General features: G+C 45.8%; 1 protein-coding gene across 14 annotated transcripts in view; it reads left to right on the top strand.

Moving 5' to 3' along the window:
• LOC120371563 (LIM domain containing preferred translocation partner in lipoma) overlaps window positions 1-14,336 on the top strand; it is a 493,573-nt gene that overhangs the window by 211,591 nt on the left and 267,646 nt on the right. For 10 of the 14 annotated variants that reach the window (XR_005584438.1, XM_039487443.1, XM_039487436.1 and 7 more), the window contains one exon: window positions 6,912-6,975. The exons of 2 other annotated variants lie outside the window; for them this stretch is intronic. The gene's annotated coding sequence lies outside the window, so the exon portion shown is untranslated. 2 more of the 14 variants (XM_039487437.1, XM_039487438.1) reach the window with 2 other exon arrangements.

Raw genomic sequence — 14,336 nt, 5'->3', positions numbered from 1 at the left:
GTTTAGTTTTGCAGCAGGGTTGTCACAGTAACAAGATCGTCTCCCATCTGCTCCTCATGTGGCAACACGCGCTTCGCTAAAATATTTTTTTATTATGGGTTTAGCCAGCAGTAACCATGGTGATTAGACTTATCACGCAGCATTTTTCTTCCAAGTCAGTTTGAAATGCTGACAATTAAATAGATACAGTACGCTTTAGAGGTCCATCAGTCTCTTTGTTGTCTTGACAACCGGGAGTATATTTAGAAATGTAACAAGTACATGGAGTTCAATTGCAGTTTTGCTAAGATAGAGCTTGTAGCTTGAGAATTGAATATGTGGCTTGTAGGTCCAAGTGCTCTGGAAGCTGCGCTCTGGTGCTCTTGCTGGACTCCCTGGCAAAATCCTGCTGCCCTCCTGCATGGCTGTAAAGGGGCTCCTCAGATCAGTAGAAGGAGGGATGAGACCCGCCTCGTCCGCATGCTGGCATTGAGCTAGCAATCATGGTGGAGAGGCAGCGTGCTGCAGTGCTAGGGCATAGGACAGTGAATCAGGAGATCTGGGGTCTGTTCCCAGCTCTGCTACCGACCTGCTGGGTGACCTTGGCCAAATCACTTCCCCTCCCTCTGTCTCAGTTTCCTCTGTCTGTCTTAACTATCCACGTAGCAAGAGACCTGTCCTGAAGAGCTTAGGGAGTCTGTACAGACCGATCTCACTCGTGGCCTCTGGGCACTGCTGTGATACAAACCGATAACATATATGGCCTCCATCACCGTAATATCTGTGGTGGGATCTGAGGCAGGACTGGACACGGGTGAGTATTTGTTGCAATATGTCTCCTTAGGTCAGTTTCTCCTCCCTCTCCCCCCACACAAAGCAGAACTGCATAGCGCTTCACTCCCTTGTGTGGACTGCAGCTTAGTTCAGGCCGTGAATTCTGCCCCTAGGCCATGTTCAGAGTTTTAGATAAACTGTGCTAAGGATTGGGTAGAGTTTTGAGTTACAATGACCTTAGCCTTGTGGGGTACAACCAAAGCACAGATGTACTCAAGACGAAACATGCATGTAGGTGAGCCGGGCTTCTACAATTTTAGCTCCGGGGCAACTCCATTAGCCAGCAACAGTGGTAGGCTGTTAATCACTTGGAGAAGCATGACTATAATTTTTCCTTCTGTAATAATGATCATGATTCCTCTTATCCCCTTTCCAGCCGATTGACACTGAATTCACCCACGCCTCTGTTTTGAACCCAGCTGGAATTAATACAGTAACTCCTCACTTCAAGTCGTCCCAGTTAACGTTGCTGATCAATTAGAGAACATGCTCGTTTAAAGTTGTGCAATGCTCCCTTATAATGTTGTTTGGCAGCCGCCTGCTTTGTCCACTGCTTGCAGGAAGAGCAGCCCGTTGGAGCTAGCTGGTGGGGGCTTGGAACCAGGGTGGACCGGCAGCCCCTTATCAGCTCCCCACTCCCCAAAGTTCCCTGTGCAGCAGCCATCCAGCAGGCTAGCAATTGCTGGGCAGTTCAGCTGCCCCTGCCCCCACTGCCCTGTGCTGCTCCCGGGAGCCTCCTGCTTGCTGTGCAAGGGGGGTGGGGAGAAGAGGGGTGCTGATGTCAGCGTGTCCCCCTCCCCCCTGCTCCTGCCCCCCGCTTACCCCATCTCCATAGAGCAGGGTGGGTGGGACATGACAGGGCTCAGGACGGAGGGAGCTTGCTGGAGGAAGCTGCTGTCTCAACTTGCTGATCTACTTAAAAAGGCAGTGTACTTAGAGTGGGGTCAGCGCACTTAAAGGGGCAATGTTCGTCTCTCTCACACCCACCCTGTGTGTCTCTGTCTCTCTCTGCCATGCTGTCTCCCCTCCCTCCATTTTTTATGCCTTGAAGAGTGTGAGGCTACATTAACAACAATGTGTTAACCCTTGAGGGCTCAGCCGAGTGCTAGTTCATCATTTCGCAGTAAGGCATTCCCTGGGAAATATCCCACCCTCTGACGCCACCACCTCAACCAAGCTTCACAATCATCAGTGCTGTGTACAGTATTAAATTGTTTGTTTAAAACTTATACTGTGTATATGTGTGTGTGTGCATATATATATATACACACACACACACAGTATAAGTTTATATATATATAATAAAAATATAAACTTATATTGTGTATAGTCTTTTGTCTGGTGAAAAAAATTTTCCCTGGAACCTAACCCCACCCCCTCCCCTATTTACATTAATTCTTATGGGGAAATTGGATTAGTTTAACATCGTTTCACTTAAAAGTAGCATTTTTCAGGAACAGAACTACAACGTTAAGCGAAGAGTTACTGTACGTTGAGCAAAACTTTTGAAGCTTTCTCCATTGTGTGCACAGCAAAGAGAATGGGCTTTTCTGGGCTTGTGAGTGTATGTTCACACACACATTTGTGAGTGTGTGCCTCGATACAAAGCTCTGGTCTGCACAAACCAATGGGACTTGGAGTTCCATAGAACACAAAGGGAGGCAAATGGAACTTAGTTGCTAGCAAGATACTGATCTTGACATCAGTCATAGCCAGTGCTCCTATCCATCGCAGTCGTTGCCCCCAATACAGCAGGTGGATTGCCATGAAACAAAGATCTGTGTGCAGTGGTCTGCAATGCATCCAACATCGGGACCTGAAAATACCCCCTCCTTCGTTAAAATATTTCCTGGTTAAAGCCTCTTCATTCAAGGCAAAAACGACTTGCAAGCAAAATAAATCCAAGCCCAAAGAATCCAGTTAATTTGCATGCAATCAGTGAGGATGTCAAATGATCCCTTGTGTTGACGATGCTCCTGGCAAATGCTGATATGCAAGGAAATTAAAACCAGGCAGGAAAATGGCTCAAATACTACCCCACCCCCCCACCATTTTATTGACTGAAATCAGAATGCTCACTGATGTCAGGGGAATTTGTGCTGCCCATAGTTCTCGTTTTCCAAGGCTTTCTCTCGCAACGTGCACACGCATGTCAAGTAGCACTTTCATTTGCAATGTGAGCTGGTTGGCCCATTTTAATTTTCTTGTGTGTCAGCCCCAGGATACTGTGGGAGCGGCTTCATGTGAGGAGGTGGGGCCTAGATGTGCACATTTGAATGGTCTGATGTAATGCGTGTTTTGCAGTGTAACATTCCTAGAATATTTCACATTGCTTATGAGGAGCAGGCTGGTTAGAAAGGAGACAGTCCTCTTGGTGATCAGATGTCTTCCTTTGGGGATGAAGGATGAGCATGAGGTCAGGGCACTGGGCTGGAACTCAAGACCTGGGTTCAGTTGTTAGCTATGCTACAGACTCCCTGTGTGACCTTGGACAAGTCACTTAACCTCTCTCTTTCCCAGATAGGGTTTAACAAAATGAGGTTAATAGTACCTCCCTGCTTCACAATGGTATGGGCATCATGAGCTTATTAATGTTTGTGAAGCTGTGGCGATGATACGGTAATGGGGATTGTAAAAGTATGGCGACAGACTGACATTTAAACTATATCCAGTAGTTATTGAGAAAAATGGACAAGAAAATACCAGGGGCCGGGAGAAGTAAGTGTATATATAGCCATTCAATGAGGTATAAGGGGAGGAGAGACTGGAATGTATGTTTTTCAGTTTACTTGTCTCAAGACTACGTCTCTTATTAACTTTCTATGTATCCAGCTTTGCCGGAGAGGTTTCCCTGCTCTCTTCCAACTGTGCCATTTCTCCTTGGCCGTATGTCTAAACCCTCAGCATAGCATCACGTTAATATCATCTCTCTCAAGATGCTGTCTTCCATTTGCATGGGGATGAAGTCAGCTAATCTAAAATGACTTTTCGATGTCTAAAGCCCATGGTCTTATGATCCTAATCCATTGTTCAATCTCCACACCCTGTCATTTCCCTTCTTTCCATATTTTTGCAAGAATAAGTGTTTAAATCTTGGCCTACTGGCCCAACAACAGTTTGACTAATTAAATTCTGGCCTATCTCATTTTCCCGTGCAGCGTCATTTGGATACAGAGTTCTTCATTTTCCCTGTCTTTAAAATTGTTCTGTACTGTTGCTGTGTGCTGTTAAACAAGTATCACAGTCTGCTCTACAAGTGGTTGCATTTTGCCAATGGATGAAGGCCTCTTTACCCATAATCTGTAAAGCTTTTGAAGATCCTTTTGGATGAAACATACTGTATAAAATATATGTAAAATGTTTAAACTAATCTGAATTTGGCTTCCTTTTCTGATCTGTTTTGTCTGCCTTAACTTGGGTTTTAAACCAATCTCTTAACCATAGTATCAGAGTGCCTTTCTCCTCCCCCGGTCCCTTTTTCTGCAGCCGTTGTCCATTCCCAACCCAAAGCTATCCTTGGTGAATAATAGCTCAGGCCTCCGAAAAGAACAACTATTATCTTGTTGCCCAGCAGGCACTCACAGCTCAGTTTTATGTTTTGTGTTCTCTTTGCCGCCCGCACCATGTTGTAGGGCTCTCTCCCATTAGCCAGTTCACAGATGTAAAGCTGAAAGCACAACTGCACGTCCACACAAATCTGGTGAAATATTAACACGTGCTTTCAAGTGTTCAAAGCTATTGGGATTTTATTTTTAAATACAAACACAACCCAAAGATGTTGGTGAATCTTCAAGCATGATTTAAATAAATTATCCCAACGAATATGGCAAAGATCCTGGTCTTCGATAAAGATATTTAACTGGGGGGAGGGGGCGGGCTGAGTTGAAAAGTTGATAGGCTGATTTAGCCCAGCGGAGGATCTGGACTAACTTCATCAACTTCACTGGAGCTATATCAGTTGACTCCAGTTTAGTCTCAGGCCAGCGCATCCAGATGCAGATCTAAACTTCTGCAGCGTGGTGCAGAGATGATGCCAGCAATGAAGTTCATCACTAGATCCAAGCTCTCCAAAGTTTTAGGATCTGGGCTTTTGATTTGGGCCACTCTCTCTCCTCTTTTCAAACCCCTCTAAAAGACTCCTTTGTTTCGGACTAATAATGAAAATGCAGTTTATCCTCCGAAACTTTCCAAAGACAGGCTGGGGAAATGGACATGTGCATTTGTGTAATTTGCTGCCGGTTCGAGTGGATTTTTGCTTAACTCCGTTGGCTATTCATGGTTAAATTGTAGCTCTGAAGCTTTCACTTTACTTTCACTTTCCAGCCGAGAAGATTCCAAGCTACTGACGCAGAGCAGTAAGCTTGTAACCCTGTGAGGACTTGAATTTCCTTTCTCCAAAAACAGATGCGTACAGCACAGCACACAAGAGACGAGGTCTAGTGCTTACTAGCCCTGCTGTGTGCGGTATGAATGATTCATCAGGCGTTCGTTTTTGGTCACATTAGGGGCATTAGTTTAGAGCAGTCTCAATATGTAAGCAAGAACGAGCCTTTGAAGTCTCCAGTCTGCTTGCTACATCAACTGGTGAGCAGAAAATGTAACAGGCACAGAAAAGTCCTCTGCATTCATTTCCCCAATAAAAACAAAAAAACAACCAACCTGTGAGCACATGCTGCCTCCTCTGCAGTTGTTATGTTTATCTGCTTCTCTGCTGTTACTTAAGCTGGGTTTATATTGTCTTTAAAATGTGAATGTATATTTTTTGCTCATGAGACAGATCCTGAGCCAGCTGCCTCCATGCATTATGTTCTGTCAGTCCCGACCCGGTGCAATCAACGGCTGTTTTAGTTGTTTTCACACTCCTTTGTCCCTTGCTCATGGTGAACCTCATTCTGAGTGGCACCCTGTGCCATTCCAGTCTGGGGGCTCTTCTGAGCAAAGACATGTATGCCAGTTGTCTAGTGGTTCTATGTAATGTGAGCAGATGCTGGCTTAAGAACTTTGTTGGCATCTCGTCTTAGTTATCTTCATTTCTGGCTCAAGGATTGTGAGGAGAGACTCCAGCAAAGGCATCTCTACTTCTACTTTTGTAGAGAATTTGAACCCAGATCTTGAGACATGAAAGGCCCTGGAGGCCTACATCAATCCATGTTAAATGGGGTCATGTCCTACTGGTACCGTGTTAGATCCCAGTCACCCTTGGCTGCATGATGTTGGTCTCTAGATATCCACTTATCCTTGCACGTCAGCAAATGTCATGGCAGGGATGGCTTGGAGAAATGAAGTGCTGTTGTTGCATTTATGCAAAACCTTTCACTGGTATCAAGTTGTTCTGGAGAAGAAGGTAAAAAGTAACGTTCACAACAGGGCAACCCGAAAAACACGGAAAGCACAGAGGCTAGATGGGTGTGGAGGGTGGTCAGCAGGCTACCAGCATCTAAGACCACTGGATGAAAAAACAACCCATGTTTGTGGTAACTTAGTCTGTCATGGTTGGTGTCTGTTCAGTGGCCTGTGTGAAGTGAGTTGCATCTCAATTTTAGTTCTTGTTGGTGTCTCTGTGGCAAACTTACCACCACGCATGGTATTAGCTGATGGTTCTAGAAGGGAAGCTAAGGGCTAGATGGAGAAGCAACAGCTTTTTCGTCTTGTTCTCTCCCCCCGCTGCCTCCCCACCTGAAGGGAATCCCCTCCAGCTCAGGGAGAGGAGGCATGTTAAGGGTTGTGGGCAAAAGGCTGTCTGGAGTTAGGGAGGACTTTGTTAACCAAGCCACTGCCTTTCACCATCTCTACATTGATTTAAAACAAATAGCTTCTCCCTCAAATAGACCCCATCTTACTCTAGCGCCAGTTCAGATTTAATCTTTCCAGAGAGAGGGTGAAAGGCCCTTGTGGGGGGGGGGGAAGGGACAGACGGACATAGGACTTGTAGTAAGGGACGGGGCTTGCTCTGTGATCATTAGAGAAGATCTGAGGGCTTATTAGCCCATTTGGGTTTTTTGCTGAAGCGATGTATCCAGCTTGATCTACTTATGGCAGTTATGAGGTTCAAGGGTTTGATTCTAATTTGGAAACATCTTTATCTGCTTCCTCTACAGAGACCCTTCAGCGTTCCTGTAAGTACGTCTCATCCTGGGATTGGAGGGCGCCTCCTGATTTGAGGTGAGAGGGGAATGGGGTCCCTATGCTTGGTAAACTGCTCATTTTAGGATTTATTTGGGGATCTAGGGATCTGATTTGCTGGCTGCTGTGGTTGCCCCAGCACCCTCCGAGTTGTATCCAGATTGGCTTAAAGCTTACATATCTGCAGTGCGCGGCAGTAAAGAAAAGAGAGAGTCTCAATAATTAGAAGGACCTAAATAGAAATATATATGTGCTGCTGAGCTAGTTCGTTCATTCTTCAGGATCACAAATTCTTGTAAAGTGACTGAAGGTATTTAGCAGGAACCCAAAGCTCGGCCTGAGATACAGAGTTCTGAACCTTCAGCAATGGCCCCTTGTTTAATTTATATGAAGCACCCCTTAGCTTGCTCTTCACTTCTATCCCAAGGTCTGATCATTAAATCCCAGTGAAGAGGCTCCTTCAGGTAAGAACGTTTGAAAGGGAACATTGTCAAAGTAGGTCCGGTCTCAGTCCTTAATCAACTGTGACAGCATCCCAGGGGGCAAAGTAGATGTTAGAGATGCTCTTGAGTCATGGTAATTGGCATAGAACAAGGCATGGGTAAGCCATGGAAAACTGGGAACGAAGGAATATAGATTCATAGCTGGTAGGTTTAAAATAGCAATTTCTGTCCCATGACAAGCAAGAGCTGTTTGCTACTGATAAACAAGTGACGAAAAGGGAGGTAAAGTGCGGCCATGAGAGTTTGGTGTCCAGTTAGTTTTCCCCAAGGAAAAAAATGTATAATGTCAACATGCAGGAGTGTGGGCCTTCTTTTACCTGGTGATGGTTAAGCGCCTTCGACATTGCTATGTGGCTTGTGTGTATGAGAGGGGCCGGAGAACTAACATCTGTAGCTTTTCATGCTGAGAGTTATCAGCATACATGATATAGGGTGTATGTCGATGGCCTGTATTGGGCAAGAAAGAATTCTCTTCCTCACCCTCCCATGCCCACATAGAACAAGGGCATGATTATTGTGTGGTGCATTAGGGGGTTGTGTCCACCTTCTTTTGTAGCATCAGCTGCTGGCTGCTGCTCCAGGTATGGCAGCAGATTAGATAGCCGCACGGTCAGAGCTATGATGGCTGGTGGTTGGAGCCAATATAGCTACTTCCATGTTGCTGTGCTATTCAGTGGCATGACAGCCGTGGTCCTGCCGTGTCACCGCTCACCACGCGTTACAGTGCTGAGTGTTTCCGGCGGTGCAGCGTATGGGCTGGAATTCTCTGTGTGGGCACATATCCAACCGAGGGAATATCCGAGAGCGTGTTCTTCAGAACGCTGATCTCTCCAGCTGTGGCAGCATCTTGGGATGGCAGGCGGTCGCACTGCAGCGAGCCTAAGAAAACGTACCTGGAAATACCATCAGGGTTTCAAAGCAGCAGCCAGTGTGTGCGGTTTCCTTTTCTCCGTTCCGTCGCCGTCACTGAGCCAGCTTTCATCCTACAGTTCCACTCGTTTCCCCCCATCCTTCCTCCCCTTCTTTTCTTTTTCTTGTGGCCTGTAAATTATGGTGAGCTGGAGATGAATTTTCAGCATCCTGTTTACTGCAAACAGTTGAGGACATTAATAAATGGTGAGCTAGGAAGCTGGGCAAGGGATTAATAAATAGAGGATGGGAGATTAATAGTAATTCTCAGGGGAATTTGGTTCAAGGCCTGCACTCCCCAGCTGCTGGGTTACTGAAGATTAATGGCAAGTCTCTTGTTAGTGTTACTGTCTCTTTGCCATGCCTTCCTGACGATATCTAATAAACTGTCCAAATTAGCTGCCAACACTGAATCTATACTTCTTTTGATACCTCTCTGTTTATAAAGGCGGGGGTATCCTCCTCCCTCTCGATGATATCCGTCCTTCTGTCCATGCCATATTCACCTGCCCCTTCCTCTGCACTGTTGCTATTGGGAGTGAGGAAGGAGAGTTTTTGCTATGTAATAAAAAAATAATTATAATCTATAGCATTGTGAGTCCTCGGGCTGACAGGGAAATGGGCGCAGTTCTTACGATGAGAAAATATATCATGAAATTGATCCTGCCACCGTGCTCCAACAAATTGTCCGTTACCGTATGCCCCATAGCAAGAGAATGATTTCTTCTCTTTTGACCATTTGTTCAGCATCGCTCCTGTGGAAAATTGGGCTCTTACCTATTGCATCTAGCCTGTAATTGGGCCCTGCATCAGATTAGATCACTGTAAGAAATCTCTCCTTGCTGAGAGCAAATTCAGTCAGACATAGAGAGCATTGCACTGTGGCATGGGCAGGCTTTATTGGTAGATACTGTCCCAGTGCAAGCTGCTACAGCGCACACTGCCTTGTAGTCAGGTGTGGGTTAACCCTGCCATTATATTTCCCCCCACATCTGGAGTACAAGTCCAGGCAGGCTTTAGGAGGGTCCACTCTTCAGAGGGGCTCATTTATTTAGCAGAAAAGGCCAGCAAAAAATATGAGCAAAACATTTGTCCCAGCATTCTAGCTGGAGGACCCAGTCAGTCCCAGTCCATCTGTCTCCCACCCAAGTCCACTGCTTGCCTCCATCCTGGTTCTTCATCTGGGATTCTTTCGGTTCCTCTGGGATCAGGTCTCTTGACACTGCCTGAAGAGGATCCTCTTCCGGAAGCAGCCGTCTGCGGAGATCCATCCGCTACAGTTCTTTCCCTGCAGCAGTGCATAGTTCTTGTCAGGTTGAGGTTTCCTGCCACTGTCTGGCTGAGACCAGGTCCTCCTGGATGCCTGCCGAGTGCAGCTCTCTGTCTGCGAATCTCCCATCTTCAGGAATGACCTTCCAGACTCCTGCTCCGGTGGGCTCCCTGGAGAGCTCTGTGTCTCCAGGCTCATATCACCTAGGCCCTCTGCTCTAGGAACCCTCCTCATCTGGCCTTCTAGGAGCTCCTCTCCTCAGGAGCTGCCTGTGTCCATGGGAGTGTCTCTCCTCACTGAACTGGGTAGGAAACCCTTTTGCAAAGGAAAGCTGTCTTTGTTTGGGGTAATGGAACAACTGTAGCAATTAACAGATGCTTGCCACAGTGTATTATGGCTGGCCCAAGAAGACATGGTGAATTTGGCCCTAGAAATCTGCAGTTCACCGAAGAACAACACGGCTTCAAAGTGTGACCAGAAATGGACTAAAGCTGTGGTTCTCCAGGCTAGATGCTTTCCCTTCAGCACCATCTGTATCCGAATGGCCCTGCCTGACAACTGCATTTCCCTGGGCAAAGATCCATTAGCACAGCATAGGAGTTAACAGTGGAAGAGCTGGGAATGCAAATTTCAAACATGCCAGTTACCATCAGCTCCTCCTTGCAACGATCTGCCCCAGCTGGCTCATTAATAGTTAATTAGTAAATGAGCACTTGGACCCAATGAAGGTAACCCCGGCTCCCCGTAAAGGGATCAGTTGCCCAGTGATGCGCACAAACAAAGTGTGTGTGCAGTACTAGTAGATATAAAAAACATTAAGTGTCTAATCCCAATTAGAGCCTGAGATTGCATTGGCCTCGAAATCACTGGCCATTATTCCTAGGGCCTTATCAAATTCACAGCCAAGAAAAACGTATCACGGACCGTGACATTTAGCTTTGGAGGGGAGAGGGAGGGCAGGGCAGGAGCTTTTACCGTGCCCCTGGCTCCTGCTGCTACTCCTCTCTGGGCTGGGGCGGGACAGGAGTTGTTCTTCCCCTGCGCGACCACGCTCGGGGTGGAAGAGATTAGACCCGCCTCTGGGTACCTACCCCAGCTGCTCTGCAGGCAGCACAGAAGTAAGGATGGCAATCCCGCAACCCCCCTACAGCAGCTTTGCGACACCCCCCGCCCCACCCCGCCCCTCTCCCGACTCCCTTTTGGGTCGGGACCCGCACGGTTACAACTCCGTGAAATTTCAGATGTAAACATCTGAAACCCTGAAATTGACTAATTTTCAAATCCTGTGGCCGTGAACTTGACCAGAATGGACCCTCAATTTGGCTGGGCCCTAACTGTTTCTGTTGTATCCCAGTAATGTGGTTTCTGCCTGTATTTCCTGGGGCATCTGATAGTGTGTGATGTGCCCACTAAGTATACTGCAATGTCCTGGTGTTTCTCTGTGCATTTTTGGTTACCGTGATTTCATCAGCGAACTGGAGGAGACAGCCTTGAAAAAAAGCAAAAGCCCTGCAGCTGAATGGTTTTATTTGTTGTTTTAAATCTGACTCTTGTGAAATACAGAATGATCAATCACTCACAACTAACAAAATGTTTTTGTTTTCCTTTACAAAAGCATATGGGAGCTACAGGCAAAGCATATGGGCGTTTTTAGGAAAACATATTGGTGAATGGACAAATTTAAGTGGTGCCAATATGCTTTAGATGTCTGGCTAGACCAGTACTCTACTTGTTGGCACACTAATCCTTCTACGAGATTTCCGGAGGTAGCATATGATGAGTGGTGTGTAACTGCTCTTGCGGGAACACAGCCGGTTGCATTGAACCCACGTTTAAATAACATTGTGATCCCTATTCCACATATATTGCAGCCACGCCACTTCTGACTGTAAGCTGCAGAGTCATGTTTGTGGCTGCAGATCCCCTTGATTCAGTGGATTGCACCGACAGCTCAGTTTGCAGCGAGGTGAGACGCAGGAGCTATCTATCTAGGTTTGTATATTGAGATGGAGGTTTCATGATGCCAGGTGCTGTCCACACAGTAAGAGACAGCTGCTGTCCTGAAGGGCACACAATTTAAATAGACGTGATGGAAACAGGCAAGGAGAAAGCAAGTTTATTACTCTTAATTTTGCAGATGGGGAGCTGAGGCCCAGTGAGAATAAGTCTGTGGCAGAGGTGGGAATCGCACTCAAATCTTCTGAGTGCCAGTCCAGTGCCTTAGCCTCATCCGTTCTGCACCCCCCCCCCCCCAATTTCTGGGTGATCTGTTATACATTTAGTGTACGTTATTTACTTTAGCTACTTGAGACAGTTCCCTGCTTTAGTATGCCAGCAGTATCGTTAACATCTTTCTGTGCTGCAGTTCTCGGCATCACTGGAAATCCAGGCAAAAGAAGTAGGCTCTTCATAGAAACCTCCTCTGAGCTCTGCTGTTACAGCTTCAAATGTAAAGAAAAAAAAAGTGATTTCTAAATGTTAGAGCTTGAAAAATATGCTCTGCTCCTTGTCACAATATTTAATACAAAGTGCTATTTACAGTAATGAATCAAAATGTCAGTTTTAAAAATATGAAGTGTCAGAGTGTTCCTACTTTGCAGAAAAGTTTGATGTGACAGTTTGTTAATCATATGACTATTACATCAAATGTGTCTTGCAGCACTTTTGCTCAACCAGGGTTCCCCCCGCCACCCCCTTTCCACTGCTAATTCCTGGTACATTTATCTGACTGAATACACTCTGATTAGATGCTTGAAACATCCGGGGGCTAAGTGCATTTGTTATTGCAATGCATTCACAAACTGGATGCAGTTAAACAGCTAATTGATGGTTGTGCATATGCTGAGCACACTCAGGCCTTGGCTACACTGGCGCTTTACAGCTCTGCAACTTTCTCGCTCAGCGCGGCTCCCAGCGCTGTAAGCTAATCCCCACGGGGAGGTGGAGTACCTGCAGCACTGGGAGAGCTCTCTCCCAGCGCTGGCGCTGCGACCACACTCGCACTTCAAAGCACTGCCGCGGCAGCGCTGTACGGCTGCAAGTGTAGCCATACTCTCAGATAGTTTTATTTTAAAACATCCTATAAACTGTGGGCTTGGTTCTCCAGTGCCCTGCAGCATCTTGTCATTTGCACTAGTAGGAAGTGAGGGCAAAATGCTAACTCAGAATGGTTGTAATTGACACCTACTTTGCACTGGTGTCAAAGGGGGGAAAGGATATATTTTTAGCTGATAGATGAGGTGAAGAAAATGAGAGAAGGCTGTTCTAGAGGGTAGGAATCAGAGAGGAGAAAGCTCTGGCTACTTCTTCAATGGTGGGTTTGTGTGAAGAGCGAGAGAGGAGGCCAGTGTGGGATGAATGGCAACCCAAGAGAGATGACCCTCATAAGGCTTTTAAAAGCACTGTAGAGCGGTTTGGGGTTGTGGACGAAAATGAAGGAGGTGGCACTGGAGCAGGGTGAGGGGAAGAAGAGGTGTGGTTGCCTGCCTTGTGTGCGGGGTGTGGCATTCTGTAGGCTTGGGAGCTGGGGTGCAGGGGTGACATATTGAGGATAACAGCATTGTTCAACAGAGTAGACATGAAAGTGTGTGTGAGAATTTCAGCAGCAAAGGTGGAGTCATGTTGGCAGCATAAGGCATGGATGAAAGGCTGATAAACAGCTGATGGCATTGGCTTACAGGCTGCAGACAGCCAGTTCTTGGGGCGAATTTGCTCATGGCAAATTCTGGATCCTATGTTATCATTTTTAAAAATAGTATTTCTGTCAACTTCATTAAGTCTGTTGCGTTGCTCGCTGTGCTACTCATTCTACACAGGCAAATTGATTCTTATTCAAATATTTTACACAAGCCACGTTTCAATTGTTAGTGCAATGATTTTTTCTTGTATCATTATTGCAATGGATGGAAAAGTCACTCTAACAGATGTGTGATTAGCAGGGCATGAAATTAAAAATGTTTGCGCACAAGCAAAAAGGTTGTTTACTACCAAATCCCTCACTTGGTAATTGAGTAATATTAAAATTGGCCATAAGATTATCCAACACAGACATGGTTCAGTTCTTGTGTCATTTTCAAAACTGCATTGCTTCCACTCTGGAACCTAAGATCTCAATAAAGGAAAACATTTAAATAGTGGAAAGCAGAAAAGCATGTAGGGCCAGATTTTTAAAGGTATTTAGATGTTACTGCAACACCTAAGTCTCGCTTTCAAAAGGGATCTAGGCAGATTTTTAAAGGCATTTAGATGTTGACCAGCAATGTGATTTAGGCACTTTAGTCCACATCTAACCAAGTGCCAAAAACCCATTGACAGTCAACACCTAAATACCTTTAAAAATCTGGATCTCTATCATGTAAGTCCCATTGATAGGGCTGGTTGAAAAATTTATGTTAAATCTGTTCTGATGAAAAATTTGGGTTTTTGACTAAATGCATTTTTTTTCTTGAAGTGCCTGGATAGCAATGATATTTGGGGGCGGGGGCTTTCTGTTATTCTGTGTGACAGTGGCCAATGCAGGGGGGTGCCATTCTGAATTGGTAACTACCATGATGTAGATAATAAATAACAAATAATGATCTTGGGCTATGAATGAGCTACTAATCCATTGTGAATCCTAGCTCACTCCCATACAGATGAACTGGTCATCAAAGTATGACGCCCCAAATAAGGTGACAAGTCAGAATGTTGAGATTATTAGTGGATTTCTACGTAACATT

The sequence above is a fragment of the Mauremys reevesii genome, linkage group 9 (genome assembly GCF_016161935.1).
Source record: "Mauremys reevesii isolate NIE-2019 linkage group 9, ASM1616193v1, whole genome shotgun sequence".
Classification (NCBI taxonomy): Eukaryota; Metazoa; Chordata; order Testudines; family Geoemydidae; genus Mauremys; species Mauremys reevesii.
This window is presented reverse-complemented; position numbering and strand designations above follow the sequence as displayed.